The 27904-nt window shown below is 40.1% G+C and overlaps 1 long non-coding RNA gene across 1 annotated transcript; it reads left to right on the forward strand.

Annotated features, from left to right (window-relative positions):
• The first annotated feature begins 19188 nt into the window (after window positions 1-19188).
• LOC114700467 lies at window positions 19189-23484 on the forward strand. Its single transcript, XR_003735694.2, has 3 exons — window positions 19189-19897; window positions 22769-22878; window positions 22997-23484. It is a non-coding gene; the product is annotated as an uncharacterized LOC114700467 (long non-coding RNA).
• Window positions 23485-27904: the final 4420 nt, after the last annotated feature.

Raw genomic sequence — 27904 nt, forward strand, 5'->3', positions numbered from 1 at the left:
ATGTGCAGACCATTCCAGCTAATCACAGGCAGACAACTTAATTAACATTTCATAATGTTTATAATGTACCCGTTGTTATTTGAAAACATGAGATACACAACTGCCCCTTCCTGTGGGAAACTAATAGTCTCTCAATAAAATGAAGTAATAACAGTAATTAGGATCAATAAAACATCTGCACTACCTGTCCCTATACCTTCTACCATAGAATAGGAAGTGAGTGACAGGGAAGCACTTTTGCAGTCTATGACTATAAAATATATAAACTATAAGCTACACAACGAGATGTGCTTTTACTTGGTGTGGATTTGTTGGGAACAGATCTTGCACTTGTTTATTCACTGTCTGCTGTTATCTACTATGAACACATCACTCTCCCTATGTACTTTATTTATAAATTAAGTGATAATAGGGTCATGGAACACCCAAATGATAACCTAAAGTGCTAATGCTACACTTGAATGAAAAGGAGAAGAGAGAGAGAGTAACTCCAGTCAGATCATCAAAAGGATCATCCTTTAGAGTAAAATGGGTTTCTCCACTTAAGAGGTACTGTGGTTTGAATGAGATGTCCCCCACAAGTTTCTGGCATTTGAATATCTGGTCCTCAGTGGATTAATCCTGTTTAAAGAGGTTTAGGATATGTGGCCTTACTGGAGAAGAGTGTCACTGGGAAAGGCGTTGGGATTTCAAAAGCCACAAGCTGTTCTCAGCTAGCTTTCTGCTTTCTGTTTGTGTCTTGAGATGTGTTCTACCTGCCTGCCACCTGCTACCTTCACTGGTCTTTATGAACCCTAACTCTCCCCAACTGTAAGATAAAGCCTGCTTTCTGGATGTTGCTTTGGTCATGGTGTGTTATCAAAGAAATAGAAAAGTAACTAATATGGAAGAAAAATACAATTCCAGAGTGGAATAAATGGAAACTCTAAAGAATGAAAATAAGACGTTGGTCTTCAGAGATGCAATGCCTGTAATTGTGAATAACCAAATTTTGTTTCATTGTAAATTTTTATCCAAAAATTCTGTCATTTCTGAGATCAAAGTTTAAATTGCCTGGACTGTGTTGTCCTCATTTTTTTTCAAACAACTTCCACTGTGCCATTGCCAGAAAAGAATGTCACACTTGTTACAGTCATACAAACATATCAAATATCTTATTGTACAAAAAGTTTGTAATATGTCATCATCTATCTTCAATCAAGTGTTCATCTCCTGCCCACATTTCAAAGCCTTACTTGAACAGAATAACTCAGAGACAGAGAAAGTTATAGATACAGGAGAGTTTGTAACTTAACCCACTACTTCTGCAGAATAATGTGACAGCACCCAGCCCTGGTGACCATGCTCAGTGTGGTGAAGCAATCCATCCTGAGACACACTCTCTGTGTTTCCTATCACTGTCTTTTGACCAGCTCTTCAGTAGAGATTGAATTTTTTATACAAATATTCCTGAATGTACATGTAAATGTGTGTATATGTATGCATGAATAATTCATTTAATTATAGTTACAAGAGACTTAATTAACATAGTCTAAATTCATTTAGAATATAATGTAGGATCAGTAGAATATGTTTTTGTTAGGATAGAAATGCACAGCCTTAGATGAATTTAATTGAAGTGTGAAAACTCTTAATTTTCTAAAATAGAATTGCTTTTATTTTTCTTTTGTGATATACTTTATTATAAAAGAAAACTATATATAATCCTACTGCCTAGTTAAAACTAGGGTGAATAAATTGATCTGCACTGGTTTCCAGGGTAGTTTCCATGCAGACACACACAGTTAACAAAGCTGGTGTTGTGATGCTCACACTTGCTGTCACTTCTTTTATAAAACATCACACATTCAGTCAGGAGAAAGAGACACAAAAGGAGAATCTGTGACAAGTTTCGCTTCATGAATACAGTATTACCTGTTCCTCATCTCCTCTTCAAGAATATTTCTAATAACAACCCTTGATGCAGCCTGGAATCCTGTAGGTGAACACCTCCACATATGGCTTAATTTTCCCACATTATGTCCAAAGGAGTACATAGATCAATATGGAGATGAGTAAGACATTGAGAGCCAGGACGCCAAAAAATGCGAGCCTAGAGGACAAGTTTCAAATTCTACGTAAAACTTGAAGTAAAAATCCAAACTCAACAGCAGCAACTCCTGAACCCACATCAAACCGAGACTGTGCACATAAAGACAGAGAAGGAGGATTCACTGGTGGATGATGGGCAGTTAACCCCTAGGAAGGGGCTGTGCTCCCCAACAGGAGGAAGTACGAAAGCAAGACCTAGACCTGGTCCGTCAGAGGATACTGACTAGGAATGCAACAGGAAAGAGATAAAATGCAGAGCACCAGAGGCCTATCCCTTACAAGACACCCTGTCCAGAAGGAAGGGACAAAGTGTGTTTGTGGAGGCATGGCCATGAGGAAAAATAAGGAAAGAGGAAATGTCAGCTTAAAAGCCCAGCACAAAGAGAAGAGAGCCACAACATCCAAAGACAGCCCTATACCTAAGAAATAAGAAATACAGTCAATTAACAAATTGAGGAAGGAAGAGAGGGGAATCTGTGACTGCTATGTAAAATGAATAAAAAAATTTCTTAATTAAAAATAACTAACCAGAAATAAAAAAAAAGAAGCATATCGTGTTGGTGAAAACAAAATAAGGAAGAAAAATCAGAGGACTGTGGGTATATAGAAAGGAGACACAGACAACTGGACTGATTTATGATTTAGTCAACTAAAGTCATGAAGAAAACGGTGCAATAGAATTAATTCATAAAGTTGCAACTGAACATAATAATTCCAGAAAAAGAAAAATACCCAATTTTGTTCATAAAGGGCTCTCTGTCAACCTGGGAAAACTGAACTATACAAACTGTAATAAAACTGGTACACTTTTTATATTTAAGATTTGTAAAACTAAACCAAAATCTGCTGGGCCCAGGAAAAGAATATGTGACATAAACATGTATTCACAAAAATAAATAAATAGTTAAATAATTAAATAAATAAATAACAAGTAAGTAAATAAATAGGTAATATGCACACACACATACATGCATTCATACAAAGACACACACTCGTACACACATTCATATACACACACCTCCATCTAAACAGAAAGAAGCAGAAAAGCAGAGAAGAAAATGCTTTTAGAATGTAACATTATTGAACAATAATTAAGAGTAAATGGTGTTCACATCTACTTGAAACATCTTTGGAGGCTTAGTTTTACCTGAAATCAAAAGTCACCACTTAACACTAAATAAAAGAGTGAAAAGTGCCTATGTAAGGCATTTCCTCTTTCCAAATGTTGTTATTTTAGTAGTTGTGTAATATTCCCTTGCAGGTGTTGCTAAGGCTCTGTTTCCTAACCAATAACTCACACTTGGAAGTTAGAGTTTTATTTTCAATTGTTATAAATCTTTAAATTTTGAACTTGAGATGACTATTTTGAGTAAACCAAAATTAAACCAAATAATAAGCACTAGTAACAAAAAAAAAGTTTGACTTTTAAAACATATTACTTGAAGTAAATGTAGGCCACATGTATAAACTTTGAAATATCAACAGAGACATTTTTTCTCCCATTTTTTATATCCATGTGTGGCACTGGTATGTGTCTAAAGATCAAATGACAACTTGGGGGAGTCAATTCTCTCCCTCTACCATATGGTCCCCAGGAGTGGAACTTGGGTCATCAGCCTTGATAGGGAGTACCTTTACCTACCAAGCCCTGGAGAGAGATCATTGTAAAAATATGTTTCAACAGTAGCAATGTGAACAGAATAAACGTGATCCTCACATGACATTGGCTCTGTAAATTATGTCACTCTTTTTTGAAAAGGAAGCATTAAATAAAAGGGAAAATGAAAAAGAAAAGACAAAAACCAATTGTTTTATATTCAAATATACAGAAAAGCAAGATGAATGGTAAGTTCTAGACACATATGGAAAAGGTATTGCCACTTCTCGTTTTCTCCTATTTATTTGTTTGGGGGTGTGCTTTGTTTTTATTTGTCTGTTTGCTTTTTGGTTTTGCTTGATTATATAAGTGTTTACCTCTGTTATCTGACTTACGCAACGTGAACTGAAAAACATATGAAGAGCAATCTGTTAAGAAACATAAGACACTTTCTTCATATGGCTCACATTTTTCTGTGTGTGTACAGTGGAGGCGTGTATATAACTCTTGCAATGTGGACAGGCTTGTGCACAACAGTGACAAGGGAGGTAAGGAGTGTTAGATGCTGTCATAGCAGCCTGGGAAGCACAATAGTAACAGAGGAGCAGCATTGCCCTTCCTCTTACCCAGAGGACAGTTGAGAAATCATTGCACAGGTGAGGTCAGGACTGGGAAATACTTACAGGACCTTCCTGGAGCATGATGTGCAATTTCTTACAGTTAGGAAAGCAAAGAATAGATGTCGCTGAAAGTTTTTCTGTGTCCCGCCCTGTCCGCAGCTTCTCAGACGCAAGTAAACACACAGAGGCTTATATTAATTAAAACTGCTCGTCCATTAGCTGAGGCTTCCTACTGACTAGCTCTTACACTTAAACTCAGCCCATTTCTGTTAATCTCTATGTCACCACGTGTTCCTTAGCTTTACCTGTGTGCCATTACATGCTGCTCCCTGGATGGTGGGCTGGCATCTCCTCCTGCCTTCTTCCTGTCTCTCCCTTTGAATTTCCTGCCTGCCTCTAAGCTGCCTTGCCATAGGCCAAACGGCTTTATTTGTCAACCAATCAGAGAAACTATTGGGTGCCAGATATTGGTGAAATTATTAAGGCCACTCCATGTAGTTAAAAGAGAGATTTATTTAATGGTGTAACTTACAAAGGGAAAGGTAGGTGGTGGGTTCTGGGAAAGTTCTCTGGAGAACTCTCCACGTTCTCCCTCTAACGTCCAGGATTCCAATCAGGAATTGAGTGCAGCCGCATCCTGATCTCCGGTCTTCAGGGCCCACCCTTGGCCTTGCCTTGTAGGCATGATAGTTACCGAAGCCTCAAAGGGGGTTTGAACTTCCAGATCAAAGCTTGGCTACCCACTACAAGAAACACATATTCTGCGCATACAGAAAGGCATTCTCCCATCAAACAGAGGCTATGAAACAAGACTCAAGGGTCTCTGAGAATGCTCAGGAGGTTGCAGAAGATGATGGATAGCAACAAGGACCTATGAGCTCATCAGAAAGTGTGTGCTGTGTAATTACTGTGCTGAGCCAGGACTGCTACATCCAGAATTCAGAAATTTGTTTTTGAACAATACAGTGTTAAGTACTTCAGCATCAGAATTGTGATGGCCAAGGTGATTTCTATATGGCATTTACAAGGATCCATTATTCTTTCAGTACTAGTTATTCTATCATGTCTTTGTTTTGAATATTGGCTCTTGGGTTCTCTCACATGCACCATGGCAACATGGGGTATGCTTTAAAACCTCCTCCATTCCTGTTCAAAATTAATGTTTTCTCTTATTTTAAACAGTTGTCTCCAGTGGGCACTTTGAAGTCCTCCTGAGCATTTGTGGGCAGGTACTTTATATGATAATAGAAAAATCAGCCCTATGTTATAATCACATGAAATATATAAATGAATGCTGAATGAAGGTATTATGTATTTCTTAATAGCCAGATGTATATGCACAGCATGTATTAATCATGGATAAAGATGACAGTTGAGTTACCTGCATTTTCTGCTACATATTTGAATATCAAATCAGCTCAGTTAAAGGTTTCTCGAATCTCCTGAAAAAGTCTCAATATGCCTGCCAAACACTTCCACTTTGTCTGATTTTATTTTCACTCACAGGGATATAGATAGTGTGCTACATCAATAATCATGACTTTATTATTGGAAGTAAATGTGATTTTCTAGGCCTTCTGCAAAGTTTTGTACATTTGGTTGTTGCGTTTACATGATTTCAACTTGAAAACAACCTCAAAATGAATCTCTTTTGGCTGAATAGCTTTTATTTTAGGCTTCATTTGATTTAGACAGAAAGAAAAGTTGTGTATTGAAAGATAGTTAATTTCCTGCACACAAAAAGTAGAGATGTTGCTTCATTCCTCTTACGAACTGGGTGACAACAAACACTCAGTTGGAATCAAAGACACTGGGCTTCTAGTCTTAGTTTGGTCTCATGCCTTCATTCATTCAATAACTGTTTATGGAGCTCCCTAATGCATTAGCCATTATCCAACACCTCCTTGGGAAGAAAACAGGGAAATCAATCTTCAAAGACAATATAACTGATTTAAAATCAACTTTGTCAAAAAAAAAAGACTTTGTTGGACTTTTCTGGCACAGTTATTGATTCAAAATGGTTTACCGAATCATGGAGCAGATGTGTGAAGCAAGGATAACAGTAGGGGGTGTGTAGTAAGGCACAGAGTATTGAATAACTGACCCAGAGAATGGCATTGTAATTCCAATTTTCAAAACATAGTATGTGGGTCTTGATTAGGGCATGTCCAATTATCTATCCTTGAATTATATGATTTCAAAGATATTTCTCTGTCTCTCCCATCATCGTGCTTCAAAATGAATTATGTGTGTGTAAATGAATGAATGAATAAAACCAATAAAGCCATTTCTTAAGAGTTTGACTTCTTTGGAGTTGTTCTGACACTTCTATCTTCATTCAAATTATGGCAGGATTTACCTCCCCCAAGAGTTCTCAAGAAATGTGAAGCAGCCTTGGAGGACAGTATGATATGATAAGAGGAGATTCTCGAAAGTTACACTTGGATCACCTAGCAGTTCTCTGAAGACTGAAGTTACCTACAGCCTAAACCTTACCTTAGCCTAAACCCAGAAGTGTCTTTCTCATCACAATCCCTGCCTTAGACTTGTGGCTTCAGGTTGATGCTAAAGAAGATCTTTCTATCTTCCTTTTTTTTTCCTGCAAGTTACTAAGGACCCTGTCTGGCACATGATACATATTCAGAAAAGAATTGTAGAGGAGTTACATAGCCTTGCTTTGTGAATCAATGGTTGATTTAAAAACAACCTTCACATTTTGTTAGATAAGTGGTGACTTTAAACAAGTCATTCAAACTCCACAAATTTCAGTCACCTGAGAGGACCTCCCTCTAGGTATTGTTGTAATAAACAGGATGGGACACTGCAAATGCTTAGTCCAGTGACTAGAACCATTAACCATTTTATTAGTGTTCACAAAAGAAGAGGCTACTTCTTAGAAATGAATTTATATCTTAGGAGCATATTGTTATATATATAAGATAGGAATCATTCTAACAACAGAAAGGCCTGTATCATCCAAAGGATATTTACTCATTGGGGTAATGGAGATGGCCTACTATGTAAAGTACTTGCTGCACAAGCATTAAAATCTAATTTGGATCCCCTGCATTCATGTAGAAAGCCAGGTAGGGCAGTGAGCACCCATAATCCTGGCAGTGGGAGGCAGAGACTAGAGGATTCCTGTGACTTTTTGGCAGCCAGTCTTGACTCATCAGTCAGTTCCATGTTCACTATAAAACATTTTCCCAAAAAGTAATGTGGAGACCAGTAGAGGAAGGCATGGTATCTACTCATGATCTCCACATATACATATGTGCATATGTATATACATATATTTGTACACATATCACATGAACACAAATTATATAACAGACAGCTCTTTAAGTCAGGGATGGATAGATGGCTCAGAGGATAAGGGCACTGGCTGCTCTTCCAGAAGTGCTGAGTTCAATTCTCAGAAAGCATATGGTGGCTCACAACCATCTATAATAGGATCTGATGCCCTCTTCTGGCATGTAAGTATACACGTAGAGTGCTCATACATAAAATATAAATAAATATTTTTTAAAAGAGTTAAGTCAATACATTATCATGAATAAACCCTTTAAAGCCAAAAGGCACAAGGATCAACATCAAAGTTTTTTACAGTTGGTTGTGGTTTTGTTTGTTTGTTTGTTTGTGGGTTTGGGGGGGTTGTTTCTTGGTTTGGTTCAGTTTTCTTGCACATGGAAAAGTCTCATATCTACAGCTCAGGCACATTTTATCCATGAAGGAAAGTTGCAGTTGATATTCTGAAAATTGTTGAATGGTGTGAATTTTCTAGATTTTCTTTGTAAATGGGAAATTGTATCCAGATGAATCATGAAATATTTAAACAAGGTGACAAAACGGTGTCAGTGTGAAAACAAACAGTGTAAAACTGTGATGACTCAAAGTTCCTGACCTTCAGTCCTAACTAAATCTAAGGACATGAGCCTGGGTAAGCTGAGTTCCATTTGTCTCCATGCTCATCCATACTCCACTCACTCCTTTTAATCAATAAAGAGCTTTTATGGTGTTCTTTACGCTGCATTATTTTGATCATCAAGTAGTATCATTCCACAAGCATGTGATAAATAAATAGCTATCTGAAACAAAATTCTGCCTTAGAACATCAAACTTCAACTTAATAATGTATACTTTCATTATTTACTACTGACTTGTAAAGCTTAGTTAGGATTAGGCATTATCCCTTTGAGCTAATACTTGGTTTCCTTGACTATATGGCTACTCTCTTCCCTTCACTCAAGTCCATTACCAATAATTTGTCCCTCATGGAAGTTGCTTCTGTGAGTGCTGTCTAGCCAGCATACTAGCTGACTGGACCTTAAAACTTAACATTCACAGTGAAAATAATTCTTTCCTTAAAAAAACTGTAAAAGCTCAGAGTTGCCATGCTAAGGAAAGACCTGAGCTAACCTTAGACCCTATTGAACTATTATCCTGAGATGCTTCTTTGCAAGGCAAAGTGTTTCTCCTTTGGCAATGTTCTAGGAAAATGACTTTATTCCAATTATATAAACCATAAATAAACAGAAATAAAAGAAATTAATGAGCACCAGTACAAATGAGTGACAGTCATTAACTACAATTTTGCTTTATTGGAAAACCTCTCTCTGACTTTAGTTCCATTAAGACTCTATCCTAATTATCTCAGTTTCATTCAGCCATTAATAATCTTATTTTCTTAGAAGCAGTGCTGATGGGTGGGATTTAAAACATAGTTTCATATGTTAGGCACAGTGTAATAGGAAAAAGGAGTTCCAGGTATGGTTTGTGAGGATATTTTTAAATGATCACATTTCCTAAATGGTCTTACAAATCAGACTTCAGCCAAATGTAGTACTCCATTATATGAGACAGGGGGGAAAATTGAATGTTGGAGTTCAAATTCATATAATAATTAGAAGGGACATTTATTTCAAAATGTGAAGGACTTGACAGTAAGAAAATGACAGAAAATCAGCTCTGCCGTGAATTATAAATGTCAAATTACTGGTCTGCATGTAAAGAAGTATGTAGTTACTAGAAGCCAGGCTGCACTCGTGAGTGGTGCTTCTGCCTTGATCGGCTTCCTCTCCTCCTCTAAGCTGTTCTGTCATTCACTGTCAAATTTCCAGTGTAAGACTGTAAGGCATATGTCAGATCAGCACCCAAAGCTTTCCAGGTCCGGACACACCAATGCCGTCCTGTATGTTACACAATTTCAAGTATGTTCAGTGAGAAAAGCTGCCCTGTTATTTAAGTCAGTTCCAGAGTGTACTCTAGCATGTGATAGCATCTACTGTGAGGAATGGAGAGGACAGGGGAGGGGAAGCACCACCATTCTGTTTTGTGTGTGGACTCAGGATGCTGTCTTGGTGTCAGCGGGATGAACAATGAAAAGGATGTTAACTAAATTTTGATGTGCGAGAACATGTGTTTAATTTGCAAGATGCTTTGTTTAATTAAAAGGTAAATACCATTTACAATTCCTCTTGCAGATGAATTTAGAACAGCAACAACACCTACAGAGTGCTTAGATTGCCGGCAGAATTTCTTGGATGCATTTGATCAATTAAAAGGGTACACATTTGAGAAGAAATAATTATTTTTTCCATTTGTTTTCAAATAGAAATGGCTTTATTTTCTATAAACAGATTACTCCTTGAGTTTAATGCCTCACTAAATATGGATTTAAAGGAATAAAAAATATATGATTATGTATCTAGTGCAGAATAGATAAATCTGAAGGCTTAAAGCATTGCTTGTTCAACTCCAACTTGAATGAGATTTTCTGTCTTTTCTATCTGTCTGTCTGTCTTTTTATAAAGGGTGGTTCCTAAAGCAGTGTGGATCAAAAAGACCTTTTCACCCCTCCAGAAAGATAACCTTCCTCACATCTCTTGGGAACTTCAACATAACAGTTCCATAAGCTCACTCCAATCTTAAGGCAGATCAAAAAGATCTCAGATCTCATGTTTTCCTTTATTTAAGATTTGCTACTCTCTTTTTCAGTGATCATGAAGAAGGAACATGCTATTGATTCTTTAGCTGGCCTAAGGGCATAAAAAGTCGAAGGAGACTCAGGCTTCCCTACTTATAACTTCTAATCTCAATAATACAGGCAGTAAGATAACAACTCAACATTTTTTTTCTATAATTCAACACTATGTGTACTTGTAGTTTGGATTCAGTTACACTTGGAAGCAGGAAATAGTGACTCTCCTGAGAATTCAACCCAATCATTTTCTTAGTGGAGACCACCACATGACATCCAGGCAACATAAAAGGAAAATTCTGCTCCACTTCCTCAACAGTTCACTATAATGGGAATTGGATTTGGGTCACCCCCACTGTGGGACAGTCACCCAATACTCCCTCAGCTAGTCCTGTCTATCACCTGATTAACATACAAAATACTAAAATATAAAATAGTACCTTGACTATTTTATGTAATATAAATACTAAATATAAAATACTAAAATATAAAATAGTCAAGGTACTATTTTATATTAACATGTTATTATCAACAATAAAGTAGAAGTCATAATATTCTTTTTATCAGCACTCAGAAAAAAATAGTGACAAAATAGGCAAGAAAGAATACAAAGGAAACGTCTGCAGGTCAATATACTGTTTTTCTTACAATATCAGACAGGCCTCGAGTCTCTCCCCACCCCCATCCATTAAATAAAAGTTTCATTCTGCATCGTTGCCAAGAGGAAGTTTCAGATCATCTGTCAATGAAGGCACAATAAAACCCTGCAAAACAAATGTCCCCTCATTAGTGGCAAATATGGACATATGACAATTGGCCATTGGTCCTCATTATTCAAACTCTGACTCAAATCCTTATGGAGGAAGAGACAGGCACTGATTTGAAAACATTATTATGTCCTAATCATTTGGCAATTTTTCATTCAATGTCCAGTATACATTTTGTTTTTAATAATGAGTTCTATCTTCGAGGGGGGGGGGAGGGGCCGTTTCTGGTGTTGAAAACCCAGGATCTCACTGGATTAAAATTGCTAGAGCTGTCTCTCCATTACTCCTCTATGTGGGGTGGTGACTACTGTGTGTCCTATTCAAAAAGGGAAGCTGAGTTAGTGAAAAACAAAAGCCCCAAAGCAACAGACTCTGGAGCTTCTGGTGTTACCCAGGCTAGACTCAGGCTCCTGGCTTGTCTGTGGGGACAATCTCATGTGCCTTTAAAAGGTGACATTTTCAACACATTTATATAGAATAATTTTATCTCTTTATTATTTATTTACCCTACCTCCTGTGTACGCTTCTGTTTACTTGTAGACATCTAATCCCCATTTTCCAGTCACATTCTGGGAAAGAGTCATCCTCAACCGTGAACATACCACAGAAGAGAGCTCTGTTTATCTGGCTAAAATTGGTGGTGTGTACTTACTAATTCCCAATTTTTGTTTTTATTATTTGGCACGAAGGGCTTCCCACATTTATTTACCAAGAAATGTGAAATAATTTCCACATAATTTTTCCTGCCATACATACTGTACTGCATAAGAGGTATTTTCTGAAAATGTCTTTATAAAATGCTTTTTTTTCCCCACAACCTTGTTAACTATGGCTCTTAGCTTTCCCTGTTCCACCAGCAGCATATAAGCTTGGACAAATGAAGGCCTTTTCCAGGATTGTTTTGTTTCTCTCTCTGTTGAATTTCCAGTGTCCAGGACAGTTGCCAAGTTCGTGGCAATAACTAGTGGCTGAATGAGGGATGAATCTCTAACAGTTAGATAAGAAGGATCATGAAGCTAATAGAACATACAGCCTCAGTGCTTGAATACAGAAAATCTGGGTTCCAGCTCTCTTCCTGACTACAGAGGTGACTTTGAAAATTCTGTATTACCCTGTTAGATTAGATCATTTCAGAAAGCCTTTCAGGTCTAAAAAAAAAAAAAAAAAAAATCTGTGAAAGCATTTATGGTATAATTTCACACAGACAAACCAGATTCATTGCATAACATTTTGCTTCCAAACTGATATTGATACTAACAGTTTAATGAGAGATGAGAGGGAGAAAATCCCCAACTTGATATTAACAGCTATATTCAACTAAATTACAGTTTTGAAAATGTCAGAGATCCCAAACATGAGAGGAGGCCCTGTGGCCAAATAATTTGCACACAACTGAGAAAGCTGAGACGTGTGGGCCACCATCCAACTCATGACTTAGGGCAGCTCATCTGCAAGCTTTTCTAATTCTTTGAGTTCTAGTGAACATGTGGAAACCTAAAGGCAGTCCACCAAGTACATTCTCCACCTAAGCTAACTGCACAACACAGAGTAAATCAGTTCTCTGAATATATTTCAGTGAGACCTAAGTATACACCAAAATATGGGTGCCACTCAAGAAAACTTCGACAAAATAATACATTCCCTTCAGAAATTCGTTCTGAATTTTTACCATAGCTATTCATAACTGCAAAGAAGCAACATATGAAGGGAAATGAGCAGCACCAAGCCTTATCAGTGTGAACTTGGTGAAAAGACTTGTAGAATGACTTTACCAAATTATGATGGGTTAGGCCTTATGAGCAGTTGTGAAGACTAAAACTCTCCCAAGACAAGCTGTCCTGGTATCGCTTTTAACTGCTTTAACTACATCTCAAGTAAAGCCCATACAATTATTTCAGTCTTTTGTCCCTCATCCACCACCCAAAATAGCACTATTTATACATTTACATGCTTTCTATCTAAAAAGGTATTTATAATTAAGGTGAAATATGGGCTCTGGGCTGTTCATGATCCATAGTTAGGTATTTTGAGAAAACCCAAGAATTTTTCTTTGTACCTTCTCTGTGGCATCACGGAATGGACTAAAGAGCTAGAATCAGAGGTCTAGTTTTAAGGACTTTGCATTTTTCTAGGTGTGATTGCCAGGCTCTGTTTTTCTCATGTATCAAATAAGAGAGAATTCAAAATAATCATCTTACAAAGCAAATATCTCTATTTTTAAATGTTTTCTTTACCATTAAAACGTGACTAATTTTTTCTTATGAAGACTAAAGCTCAGACCTAAAACACCAGTTTCAGTATTATCCATTTGAATAATGTACAAGAAACTAGGATTCTCAAGATTTGCCTTGCTTTCATGTCCTTGCTCTCCTGTGGCAAACTGTTATAACCATAGTCAGTAAGTCAATGTAACACAAATCTTAAAAGGTCTTATAATAAAAAACCCAGAGTCAGATATTGGGGTGAAAGCTGAAAGATCAGAGAAGCAGAACAGCCAGCCACTAGCTTGCCTCTACAAAATCCTCAGCCTCAAGAGAGCAAGTTCCTGTTTCCTCACACCTTATATCCCTTTCTATGTCCTGCCATATTACTTCCTGGGATTGAAGGCATGTGTCACCACTGCCTGGTTCTGTTTCTCTTATGTAGCTCAGGGTGACCTTGAACTCACAGAAATCTAGATGGATCTCTGACTCCTGAGTGATAGAATTAAAGGTATGTGCCACCACTGCCTGACCTCTATGTCTAATCAAGTGGCTGGCTCTGTCCTTCAATCACCAGGCAAGTTTATTAGGGTACACAATATATCACCACAAATGACTTTTCTAAGCCGAATTCTCTACTTCTGTAACATGAGAAAGTACAATAGTACCTACTTCACAAGGCTGGAATGGGTATTAAGTGAGATTAAGAACACAAAGACACACACCATGGCACCTACTGATGAGTTAACATTCAGCATGCTAGAGACTTTACAGTTTCACTTCATCTTCTCAAGGAGCTATAACTCTCTATGGCTTGCTCGGGGCACCTATACTTATGGGCATAAGCAGCAGCAACCAGATCCCTTCCAGCACCAGCCTTATCCTCTTCTTCAATAGCAAGTCAGAGATCCTGGCATCCATCTGAATACAATACCCTAAACCACCTACCATTCTCTAAGTCTATTTTAGATCTTGCCTGCTATGAACTGACTTCTTGGTCACCCCAAAATCCTTTAGTTTCTTTTCATAGAACAATGTGTGAAGAAAGGAGAAACAAGCAACCCTGGTCCAACTTTGAACCAACCAGTATTTGTTTGCCTAAAATTGCACAGGGAAAAAAAAATAACTATTTTCTCAGACAGTGTACATTAAAAAAAAAACAGACTAAAGTCGTGACAATAAGATACTAAGCCCATCTCTAAGTCAAAGTTACCTGAAGAGAAACATTGTAATCTCTAACAAGAAGAGAAGAAAAAAACAAACCTACCACTCAAAGCCCACAGCCTATTTCAAGGCTAAACTACTTTCAAAACGAAGTCATGAATTGCCTAGATAAACAGAATAATCCTTTCCCCATTGCTGAGTGAGAGGTTCAGGCACAGGAAGCAGTGTGTAAGGATGGAACTTTCCTTAAAGACGACTACAGTACAGGTAAGGAAAGAATGGGGAGGAAGGGGAGTCAGTCCATCTTCCCCTTCCCTCCTCTTCCCAACTCGACCCTATTTCCTGCTACCTACATTCTGAACTATTAACAAACATTTCCTCCAATCATTGATGAAAAGCTTCCAGAAACATGTCATCAGAGCTCTTCAGAACTGATAAATGTGGGTTTCCTTGAGTGGAGTGTGTGTGTGTGTGTGTGTGTGTGTGTGTTTTTTTTTTTTTTTGTGTGTGTGTGTGTGTGTGTGTGTGATCTTGATGCTTGCAAAACGTGTTTTCAACAGCAGCTGTGACTTTTTTTTCTCTTATTTTTTTATTCAGGGGAGGAGAGTCGTTTCTTGAACACCCAACCCCCATACCTCTAGGAAAGGGTCCCCAAGGACCTAGGGAGAGGTTGAAGTCACACTTACTTTGAGCAGTAAAGGAGGTGAGTAAACGGTTTTTTGTTTGTTTGTTTGTTTTTTGTTCTTGATCCCCCACCCTCTACTTAGTAGCTTCGTTTGGTGGGTTTGGTTTTCTGTTTGTTTGAACTAGTACCCTACTCTGGGGGCGTGGGTGGGTCCAGTTGGTTATGGGTGGGGCCGGCGAAAGGAACCTGGAGTGGGTCGCCGCGCGGGAGGCGTCTGGCCAGCAGGGGGCCCCTGCGCTCTTCTCCAGACTTGGTGGGCACAGCGGGAGACCCGGGACTGGGCAAGGGGAGGGATTCAGAGAGTGCAGAACCCCGGGAAGATGAGGAAGGCTGAAGACCACTCCAGCCCAGGCAATGGTAAAGTGACTGGCCTAGATTACTCTTTTCGCCCGGCGCGTCCTGGAGGGGTGGGGCTAGGCACAAGGATGCGTCCCTCGCCTTACCCTTCTATGGAGTCCTCCGTGCTGTTTCGCTCCAGCCTCGGTTCCGGTTCATCTCGGGTTCCGATGGCCAGCCTTCAACGTTAGGACGTTAGGAAGCGAGCCAAAGTCGCCCGCCAGTACCCTGAAGAAGCCAAGCGACCACGAGGTTCAGCGCAGGGACAGGACAGATGCCACCAGGAGTCCTGGTGCGGCCCACACCTGGCGCTTCTGTGCTGTGCTGCGAAGAGCAGATTACTGGGCCAGGCCAGGAAGAGCTAGGGCTGATCTGATGATGTTCTGTGTAAACCACATCTTGGCTTGGCCTTGCTTAACTTGGTATGAGACCTGGGGTAGGTTTCACTTCCCTTCCTTACTCTCCTGAGAAAGTCACCTGTCCTAACCAGCGCTAACCGGCTGTGGAGACTCAAACTAGAGGTAACATAGCAAAAGTGATAGGCACTGGAGCTCAGCCCTGGGGAATGCTCAAGGCCTTCTTGGGAAAGCTAAACTCCTGCTGTCTTCAGGGCCCTCTTTTAAAACTGCTCTGAGACCAGCTTTTAATTGGCCTAAAATTTGCATAAATTAACCGTTTCCAATACTGTCTCCCTTAAACACCTCACGTCTACTCCGGTACACACTGTCTTCTACCACTTACACCCATGATGTGCATTAGAACACACACCTTCCCCCCACCACCACCACCTCTCTCTTTCTCATTCCTCCAGGGAGAAACTGAGTTGAGTCATGGAACATATGAATAGGATTGGATGGTCTTTGGCGTCTGAAAATTCACGTGTTTAACAACCTAGCATTTTAGCAGTAATAACATCACCTCACTGGCTTCTAGAACTCTATTTTGTTCCTTTGGAAACAGAATGTCGTGTTAGTAAAACTTAGTAGGGTTATGCTTTTCAAGCACTTGCAGGCAAGGTGCTTTGTCTGGTATAGCCAGAACAAAACTCCCTCACTCTATTGTCAGATGTCAGGTCAAGGGACACCACCTCTCTTTGAGGGGCACTAATGACAAACCCTATGGTTAAGCATTTAAATCATAAGATTCAGATTTTCAGACTTAACACTCATGTGCTTCTGAATAATAATACAGCCATACATGATGATGGTATCAGATATGCAATGTATAGTTTGAAAGGGAAATGAGTTTTCATTTCTTTAAAGACAACCAGAAATGCCAGCTACAGGCAACTGGTTGTTGTTCTGGTGTTCCTACAATGCATAACCCAACATCCTAGCCAAGACCCTTCTTTCTTTAATGTGGAGTGGAGTTAATGAATTATAGAGTATAGAATTTTATGTATAGAACAGTGTCTTTTTGAAATTCACAACGTACTCTAAAGATTAAATTGAACCCCTCCCCCCCCAAAAAAAGGTATTCCAGCCTTTTTGATGTTTGTTTTGCATTTAGTGTGACTTTAAAGAGGGAAACATTATCAATAGTTCCTATCCCCTAAGGACATTCTAGAATATCTGAGGAGCTTCCCAAGAAAGCGCTGACTCTTGTCACTAAGTATTCTGTAAGCATTTTAGACTACCTTTAAGATAGCAAGGCCATTTATTTCTAGCACTTCCATACAATGTAGAAAATTACACCTCCAAAACTTGGCTGAGGAAAATTGTCTAGTGATAATTTGTCATTAGAATATGTGGCATGTTGCATAAGATAGATATTCTATTTCTCAATGGGATCTGAGTTTAAACAGTAAGGGATATATCATTGCAGGTTCTGTAGAACTCAGTTTGACTTATCACATTATTGACTCCCAAAATATGAATTTCACCGTAAGCCTTCTGAGTTCTCCCCATAAGCCTGCTCTGCTTCCTGATACAGCAGAAACATTGGTGGAATTTGATCTCTATTTAGCTGATTCCAAATTTATTTCCTGTTCAGAAGGTGCTTTGTTTGTAAAAGTTAATTTTGAGAAAGGATTATGACAGAGAAGAAGTGTGAAAGTGAAATAATGTTTCATCTTATAATCGAGTAAAAAATAAAAACAACATCATTGTCCCCATCCTGTGAACCGAGGAGGGGACTTAAAGGGCTTGATCTGAATGCATTCCACAGAGTCCACCAAAAGCACAAGGAGATGAAGTACCAAATTGCCCAGGACAACAACTTTATTACTGAAAATTCATTATTTTAAATTTTACTTTTTTTGAGTTGTTCTGGTTCATGTGGGAAAAGACTAAAAAAGGAAAGATGGGTTGTGTTAATGATTTTATCATGTTAAGAAAAATGGATGATTTGCTCCCCCACCCCCACCCCAGCCCCAGATAAGTTCTCAGAAGAAAATCTGGAATCTCTATTTTCTCTAATGTTCATTTTATAAATGCACTAGCTATTTCTAAATCAAAGCAAACCAAAGGTGAAATTTTGACTCTACTTTCATATTAGTTGAGCCTGTAATAACAAGACTACCATAAATTTTCTGAGGACCTGGCCCAAATCTGCCTGCACTTTCAACCTGACCTGCAGGGGGCAATAGCTTGACGCGAATGACAACAGAGGCGGCTGAGCTATTAGGCTTGAATTTCTGACTGTGACCCTGGAATGTTGTGTAGGTTGGAAAGAGTCCTTAATTAATGTATATTGAAACAAAAGATCAGGTAAATTGTTTGATTTGTCTTCAAGCTATATCTTTAGACTAATCTAATTCAGTTTTTTTTCTTAAAGAGATTATGAGAGTTTTCAGGAGATCCATTCAGCTATCTGAAGAATTATCCTAAATATTAATTGTTTACTAAAGAATTGACGTAATGTTCTTTTTTTTAAAGGGGGGAGCAGAATCAAGTGAATATGATTATCGGTGTTCAAATGGATGTGAAAATCAGAGAAATGTAGCATATTCAGAATAGATAATAAAAGAATGTTACATGCACATAAAATAAATTATCTTACAATAGTTCTTTAAAAATATCTGAAAACTGCAAATAGATAAGGGAAAGTCATCCACTGTTTGAAATATGTTTTCTTTCCATATACAAAACATCATTTTTGAGCACTGGTAAGTATTTAAATATCACAATTGACAGGATATGATATCTCCCATCGCCCTATGTTTTCTGTTACAAATAGAATATAATTTATTGGTTATTGGTTGTCTACACTCTTTCCCTCTCCCTGATATCTCCATCCTTTCCCCCTTCTCTTTATCTCCCCCATTAAATGTTTAGTATAGATCAGAGACACGCCAAAAGGTGCTTGGGTGGGATGGGTGACTGTAGAATTTAATTTTTTAAAAAACTCTCCCCATCTCCTTCTTTCAAACACACTTAATGTTTATTAAGTCAATTTTAAATTATATAAAATGTTTACCTTAAAGGCATCCAGATTTCAATAAGTATAAAAGGGTACCTGGCACTAAACAACCCCGAGTCAATACTAGTGGTATTTACTAGGTTGTTTCTATATACAGCACATGCTATGAATGTACTTTGATCACAATAAGAAAAATATAATAGATTTTTTAAAAGAACTGCTGTGTAAGAGTGTTTCTTTTCTTTTATATGACAGAGTTTGATCTTGATTTTTTTAAAAAAAAAAAAAAGCCTTTTAAAGTACCTCTCTCTTCCCACTATGCTAAAGATGTGGTACATATATATTTGCTTTTCTTTAAGGAAAAATATAGGGGTTGCTTACATGGGGAAAGAAAATTTTGTTCTCCAACACCCCCTCCCATTCTACTAAACCGTTTTAGTCGACATATGTTTGTTATCAGAGAGAGGTGCTGAGAACACACAGCCATTTTCTTAGCAGCTTTTTGACTGTATGTTACCATAGTCCCACAAGGCATTGGTCCTTTCCCATTGGGAAGTCATGAATAAGAGACTATGAAGCTCACACGTCAGATCTTCCTCAATTAATCCACCATTAGCATGTCCGGGGTCCACTACTGGATGGTTAACAGCGGCTTTTGTAACTGTACGCCGACCATACCCAATTATGCTTTGCTAAAAATGAACTCTTTGCAGCCCAAGCCTCTCGGGCTGTCAGTGTTTTCCGTTTTCCTATTTTAACGTTTGTGTATAGTGGCAGGCGACAGATGGTGTGGATCAGATCGATTTGATTGCATTAGATGATTTTTTTCCCCCTTCCCCACGCCTTTCTGGAAGCTCGCATCAGCTGAAGGCTCTCGCCTGGGACTCCTCCGAAGCATGAGCAAGCCACCACCACGCGAAGGCACTGGGGCACAGCCAGCGCGAGGCGACGAGGTCTCTTCCCAGGGCTTGTTAACACTGTAACCCGGCGCTCAGAGAGCAGCGGCTCCCACTGCCCAAGCCTGCCTCGCCGCCCATCGGATGACTCCTGGCTTCTGCACACAGTTGGAGTTCTGCCGGCAACCTGGATTTAGAGGGTAAGCACTTCATTCTAGACGGATTTGTGACAGTTACTTTGCTGTACCTGCGATACCGCAGACAAATCTCAGCAAACGCGAAGGATGTAGGATGTGTGGGAGAGGGCGACTATGTTTACATCGGTAAATGGGTTTCTTTTTGTCTGAGATCGAGAGTGTTATTCAGTGACGATGTGTATGGTGTTTTGGCATTGATTGTAGGAGTCCACTACCACCCTCCTCCCGATTTTTCCCTCTTCTTCGTGTTTTCCCCTTTCTACTTGAGAGGGAAGGAGAGAGAGAGAGGAGGGAGGAGGGAGAGAGGGAGGGAGGGAGGGGGAGAGGGAGAGGAGAGGGAGAGAGAGAGAGAGAGAGAGAGAGAGAGAGAGAGAGAGAGAGAGAGAGAGAGATATTTCTGCTTAGCTTAATTGCCTTATTTCCTAAACCGATTGTTTTGTAGCTTGCTTTATATATATTTGGATTTTAATTACCGAGCGTTTAGCTGGGATGGGTGCTGGCGAGTGGGGGACAGGGTGGGGAAGTACAGGGGAACACTGCCATAGTCGCGGTGGCCTCGAGAGATCAAAAGGTGCCAAAAGCACCCCTTGCCCCTTGCCCGAAAAACACACCTCCAGTTACTGGGGCGAGAGAGAATTGTAGATTCTAATAAACATGGCTTGCAGGAGTCGACGAACAAAGGTACTTAATGCGGACCTAAGCCTCCGCTGCTATTGCTCCGATAGCGGTACCTAAATATTCAAAAGGAAAGTGTAAGTTGATCAACAAATGCCCTGGTAGTATTGGGCTTTTTCCCTTTTCCGTTTTTGTGTGGAGGGTGGAGGGGGGTGGGGAGGGTAGATGGGTGGGGGAAATCCGACAGCTTAAGGAGGTTTGAATTGAATATGCACCCAGCGGCAGTGGTCTCGTAGGAAATGGTGTTCTCGTAAGTCAGGCTGCCCCGCTGAAGCACTAGAGCTGTGGTTAGAGCTCGGAGCGTCAGTTCTGTTGGAAGTGCTGCGGGCTGTCTGCCTGGGCTGAGCTGTCCACTGGTCCAGGTGCTGAAGTGTGGAGCATTTGGTATGTAGGGAAAGGGCTGACTCTTGTGCTTGGCTAGGAAGAAACCCTATCCATTGCGTTGTGCTAGGTTTTCTTTTCTTTTTAAGCATGTGAGTCTGTGGTCTCTGTGTGTGTCCGTGTGTCTGGCGTCCGTGTGTGTGTCCGTGTCCGTCCGTCCGTGTGTGTGTGTGTCGTGTCCATGTGTGTGTGCATGTGTGAGATTTCCCCAGAATTATGATAAACTAAGGGAAAGTACTTGGAAAGCACTGAAAAGCTGTGTGGGCATTTATGCCATGATTCTACAGAATGAGAAAAATGTGTGCATGTGGTGTGTGTGTGTGTGTGTGTGTGTGTGTGTGTGTGTGTGTGTGTGCCTTAACCATCTTTCTGAATTGAAAAACATTCCATTTAGTAAATCAAATCCTATTTGTACAATGTGTCTTGATTTCCTTTTAGGAGTAGTTGAGATTTTAAATAAAAGAGTTCAGGAGGAAATGTACACTTTGCTCATAGACTATTGCATTACTTTCCCTAAGGGCTTTTGTTTCTAGGAGTTCAGGCTAAAGGGAACCTGTCAGCTTTCTTGATTTTTTTTTCCTGGTGGTAGTACCAGAGAAAAGCTCCATTTTATATTTATGTTGGGTAATGGCAGAAAATACTATTTGTTAATTGTTTCACTGGCTTGAGTGTTTTGGTAAATGGTGTAATCATGAGTTACCTAAAAAGATACTGTAAAATAGGCTAGTCAGTGGGAAGTACTATTTTTCTTTTGAGTTATTTCAGACAGACATTAAATCATAAAATCTAGAATTCATGTTGGTTTTTCTACTTGTAAATAATGTGTCAGGAAAATGATGAGTTGGTATGCCTGGAGAAGTATTATATCAAAAATAATAATGAGAGCAGGCACAACCTAAGTGCCTTAAATTACAACCAGGTCAGTCAGATATGAGTTGTGGTGGTGGGAGAGACTGTTACATAATTACTCCTTGATGAAGAGCTATTTGCACTTACATAATTTGAGAAATCATGTCTGTTGCCATCTTTCCATATTCCTCCCCTTCACTCACATAGATGTACTTTCATGTATTAGAAAGTAAAGCAAGAAACAAATTGAGAACTTTCCAAGGGAGCCGCAGCATGTCTTGGGTGGTGGCGTTCCACTGCTCGATTTTACTTAGTGAACAATAAACCCCCATTTGTCAGAATATCCACTGCAGGGTCTTAAGACAAAGCTGTCCAAGTAAGAGCCATGTCCATGTAGATCATCAAAGAATCAGGGATTTTTCTCTGAATGTCAAAATTGGTCACTTTGAGAATGAGTTTTTATTGAGTTCCTCCTTAAAAATTATTTGCATGAGGACAGAGCTTCAAAGGGATTTCTGTAGAGGTGTTCTTAGCACAGCACAGTGATGTATTGATAGTGAGTCTTGAAACGTGGGCTGAGAAATTAAACACCCTGGCAGTCCTAAATGATGTTTAAATCCTAGAAGCTCTACCAGCTTGTCAACTTAGTGAGTTCAGATAGTATGGAATATGGGTTTAATTATTTTGTGCCTCGAAGCAGTTTCCCTCCCTTATGTTGGATATAGCTCTAAGGCCTTCAAAGGGAAGATGCCTGTTTTTGCAGATCTATAAGTATTTTATTTCAAGTAGTAAATTGAATGAGTGTTTATTTTCTGTGATCTTAAGCTTGAGACCATGCATTTCCAAAACAATCGCTGTTGAAAATTTCACCCATGCATGACCTTATCTTGATCTGAGTCCCACTTCTAAAGCCGTCCAGGCAAATACATTTGTAATATTTGTGTGCTTAACTATGCATGTCTTCTACAGGGTTCGCTCGCTGCCTTGACACTCAATCAAAGCACCTAGAGTGGGCTGGCCGTGACCAGAGTGGGCATGAAGCAAAGCAAGTCCTAAGGAGAGCGCTGGATGATCACCAGGTAAACTGAACGTTACTTATCACTCAGCAAAGAGCCTTGGCACCTCGTCCCAGCTCCGTAGAAAGAAAGCACTTGTCTCTTGTGTGTTAAGTGGCTGGTTCTGTGATTTGTCTTTCAGAATTGGAAATAGAGCAGCCATTTGGAGGATCTGGGCAGGAAGCAGCCGAGCACAGCTTTGGAGCCTTCTTTAGGGAAATCGAGTTATGGATTTATGGTCCCGGTCAAGCTCAGCCCAGCCCCAGCCAGGGGCGGGCTCGGCAGCAAGAGTTCTTTCTGGTGGTAGCGGCGGCGGCAGCAGCGACAGCAGTAGCAGCGGCAGAGGCAGCGGCAGCTTGGCCCCTCTGACTCTCTTCGGTGACGGGTATTCTTGGGTGGATAATACGGATTACGTTGTTATTGCTTAAGAATACGCGTAGTCGAGGAGAGTACCAGCGGCAGGCGGGCAGCAGCCGCCGCTCCCAGCCCACCAGCTGGCCACTAAAAGCTCCTGGTTGCCAAGGTAGCACTTCTGTTTTCTTTTCCTCGGGTGGTTTCGTTCTGGGTCTTCCCAGCACCTCTGCTGACCCAGACTGCTTTTTAGAAGGAAAAAAAAAAAATGGGTGCGCGCCGGGGGAGGGGCCGGGGGGCAGGTGGAGGAGAGGGGAGGAGAGGGGCGGAGAAAGGAAGAGGGTCTCTGAAACCCGGCCTGTGGGCTGTGGGGCCATTCGCGTGTGCCTTCTGGGTAGTTTCTCTCTCTCTCTCTCTCTCTCTCTCTCTCTCTCTCTCTCTCTCTCTCTCTCTCTCTCTCTCTCTCTCTCTCTCTCTCTCTCTCTACTGGAGGGCAGAGGGACAAGGCGCGGATCTGAAAGATTCTCTAAAGTTGCAAAGGATTGGAAGGCCTGGACCGGTTTAGTAGCGCCTCTGAGCGCTGAGCTAGAGCAGGGGAGAGGGTCGCCTGGTGCATGCCTTGGCCGAAAGGGCGTGCCCGTGGGCGAAGGTGCCCCCGGCATGCTTGTCCAAGCTCGTGACTTCTCGAATCCCCGGCCTGGGGCGGGGCCGGAGCCCCACCCGCAGCCGGCGGACCTGATCAGCAGGCAGACGTGGCAACCCAGCCTGAGGAGGGGCGGGGGACATGGGGCTGGGTCCCCGTGGAACTTTCAGATTACAAGTGTTGTGGGTCTCTCAGGAACCCCTATTTTCTTTTCGGATTCTCCGTGAAGAGGTGGAGAAGCAGGCTGGTAATCGGATTGGTTGCACTGTGGCACGGAGCTGGAACCTTCCTGAAAGAGGCTGGGGCAGGCAGCGACTGTTCAGATGTCCAGTTTCTTTGGGACACTTCTCCAGCGCTGCCTTCCTTACCTCTGCCTTTGGGATGAGTCTCAAACATCAACAAAATCAAGTCATGTTCCCAGTCTCAGGTCGGCGGAAGAGGAATGGGAGGATGAGAAAATCCTCCACTCTTCTTGCAGTGTTTGTTCCTAATGTTAATGGACCATAAAACAATGTGGATGCATCCCCTCCTAGCGAAGAGCAAGCAATCTCTGGAGCGACCCTTCCATCACGCTCCAGCATTCCTGGGGCAAGCGGACCTAACAGGAGTTTAAGATGTTCCTTGGAGCCGGAAAATAGGGTCCACCGTGGTGGAAGGCACTGGCAGAGGCTCAAGAGCTTAGCCCTAGCTGGCAGCGGACCTCTTAGCTATGCAGCTTGCTTTTATTACTCTTGGGAAGCTACAAGGGTTCCTTGGGTGGTGGCGCTTCAAAGGTGGGAGGAGAAATACTGGGGACAAGAACGATCCAGGTGCCCGGAAGGTTCCGCAGGGCACAGCTAGACTTCGGACCAGTTTTCCTCCCTTGTGTGTTCCCGGTTGATTTTGTTTGAGGGACTGGCTCCGAAGAAGACTGAATTCCTGAGAAGTCAAAGCTGCTGGAGAAATGAAAGCAGCTCTCCCTTGTGGCATTTCTGGACCCACTTTAAGCTCAGTTGCGTCCAGCCACCTTCTCCCTCTGGAGTATATGCCATTCCTGGTGCAAGACTTGCATTCTCTCTACTGGGTCCTTGCCCACAAGAGCAAGCTGACCCCCGGGGAGACTGCAAAAAGATGTGCCTTGGAGAAAAAGCCTTTCCCAGTTAAGGTCTCTCCCTTTCTTCCAGCATTAGATTTGTGATGATGGGTTCTCCACGCCTCTTCTCCCTCTTTCCCTCTCCCTGTCCCTATTTGTCTGGTCCCAGGCTGAGTCCCAGGCTATCTAGACTGGTAGCTCTTGTATTTTACCTATGTTGATAAGAGGGGAAACGGGTGGGTCCTGTTCAGACTCCTGGGAATGAGCCGGTTTTCAGAATAGGGTGAAACAAGCAGACTGTCTTTGCCTGCAACATCCTGTCACTACCAAGAAAAATATGTAACCGAGGTTCTTTCTTTCATTTTTCCAAGAATTAACCTTCTTTCTCCAGTTGGTGATTAAGGGCTTTTAAATATTGTTCTTGTTACGGATCTAACGATACTCAATGTGTCTACGTGTGCTGTTGTTTCCCTGGAAATTAGAAAAGTAGAGAGCAGTGGTGTAGGCTAGCTGCTAGGTTATACCTGGAGAGTTGGTCTCATGCTGGTGGATTATCAAAGTGTGAACAGGTTTAAGGACCGACAGCTTGAGGGCCTGGTATTGAAGAGAGAGATAGAAGATGGCATACACCATCATTTGTTGTGGGAAGAAGCAAGATCTTTTTGGAAAATAAGCTATTTCATTCAGATCTTTGGCACTGGCGCTTCAGCTCATGATTGAAATTGCTTCATAAATGAATAATAAGTTTTAGAGTGGGATAATGGGAAGGGGAAGGAGGCCTCTGCCCATGCTATGACATATTGTTTGATTTTCTTCTGATTGAGTGGTTTCAATTTTTATCCGGTTACTTTCTTTTGAAGAATTATTTACTTATAGAAGTTTCCATTAGGTGTCAGTCTGACTGAACTGGTTCCTGTTTTAAATTATTTTTTAGGGGCAGAGGGGCATATCTACTCATGGTGGTATTTAATAATAAGGGGCAAATCAATCCAAACTTTTTTAACTCAACTTGACTGTGATTGTTTTTGTGGCAAGACAGCCTATTGTTTTTGATCAGAAAGCACAATTTTTAAAAATTACATCACAACGACCCAATTACTGCTTGTACACTGTGGGTATTCCTTGCCAACTGTAAAGAAGTGCAAAGTGCTTGCTGGTGGTTTTCCTGTCAGAACCCAGAGATACTAAGTAGTCATAATCATTTTTCCATTAAGGTCCATGTGCAAGAAGAATAGGCATCATCTTTACAATATTTGTTTTGCCTTAGGAAATGAAGAGAATGTCTATTACCTTAAGTGAATGTAGGTACAGCTTAGACTCTGCTGGGTAATATCACTTTTGGTATAATGAAGGGAGGGAGTGGAAAAAAACTTGTAAACATTGCTTTTGATCATTATTTTTTCTTTGAACAAGGCTGTCTAAATACTCAAATATTTAGAGCCTCATTTTATGGTTTATTAATAATAGCTTTGGAACATACCATCTAAGTGTGTATTATATCTGTGAACACTCCATTTACACTGCAATATGTAACATTCATGACCAGGTGTAAGAAAGACCATCTTGGTTAATGGTGTGCTACTGAATCTCAGGTAAGGAGTCTGACAGAAACTGGATTTTACAAAGAACTTGCTTATTTTCTTCTCTGTGCCTTTGAGTCATGTTCTAATGTTGCTGCTTACACAGAACTTCAGGGAAATTGAATTCAGGACTAAAGATTCATAAAAGTTTGGGATGTGAATATATATATAAAAAAAGTAATGAACTAGTGACTTTCACAAGATAGACTTTTCAAGAACTAGGCATGTTCCAGGACCAAGACATTTTCTGGAGCCATTGTTAACCCTAGAAGGAATGATGCAATTCTTGGTATCACACCAATGTGAATCTAGAACATAAAAAGAGCTCCTAATGACAGTCTGGACAAAGAAAAGGTGTGAGGAAGTAGCAGTAGGAGGGATGGAAAATTCCATCAATCGTATTGAAACTTCTCGCATTGTATTTCATTTTAGGGGTGGTAATTTTTCAGTAGAAAATGATTATGTGATGGGAAGGGTGGGAAATATTTTTGGACTTTGTGTAGAAGAAATATTTTGTACTTTGAGGAGAAAGACGGTGCCATAGAAGAAGTAACAGGAAGTGAGGACTACCATTATTCACCATCTTCTTGACACTGAACAGATGTAGTTATGCTTGTATCAGAGAAATAATAAGATGCTGCTGCTCTCAGATTATTAGAGAGTCAAACATTTTACAAAGTAAATTTGCTTTGAAAAAATTTTCACTAAAAAAATTTACTAATGACCACAGAATATGTGAAAACTTTATTAGTTGTAGATAGCAATACAATTATAAACATAAATGATACATAAGTTTTAAATAACTCATTTTATAGTACAGTGTGTGTGTGTGTGTGTGTGTGTGTGTGTGTGTGTGTGTGTGAAAATATTTGAGGAAGAATTTTCCCATGGCACCTATATGTTGAATCGTTACTTAGAAGCATTGGATTTCACTCTTTATAACATTTTTCATGAGTATGTAAAATAAGCCTTTCAATTGAAAAAGCATGGCAATTAATACACAAAAGTATACGATGAAAAGAAACATTGAAACATTTTATACTTCCCTGAACTGTGTTTTGAATCTATTAATTTAGTTGATTATTGAATGCAGAGTAAGAGTTGAAGAAACACACTGTGATAGTTGTATCATCCCAGTTTTTGTCTAATTTGTGACTAGTTAAATATGGTTAACATGAATTCTATTGTGTCCCAACTAATTATGATGTTAAATAAGAGAATCTGATCTTCAAAGCCAATAAAAGTGTAACAATGTCTGTATAAGTGTTTATGAAAATATCCTTTCCAGATACTGTAATAATCCAAAGTATCTGAAAATATATACATATATCAAGATAGCTGGAATTAAAAGCTTTCCAAATCTAAAATTCCACCATTACATTAGTTCAATATTCAGTTCTAAGA

The sequence above is a fragment of the Peromyscus leucopus genome, chromosome 6, assembly GCF_004664715.2.
Source record: "Peromyscus leucopus breed LL Stock chromosome 6, UCI_PerLeu_2.1, whole genome shotgun sequence".
NCBI classification, from domain to species: domain Eukaryota; kingdom Metazoa; phylum Chordata; class Mammalia; order Rodentia; family Cricetidae; genus Peromyscus; species Peromyscus leucopus.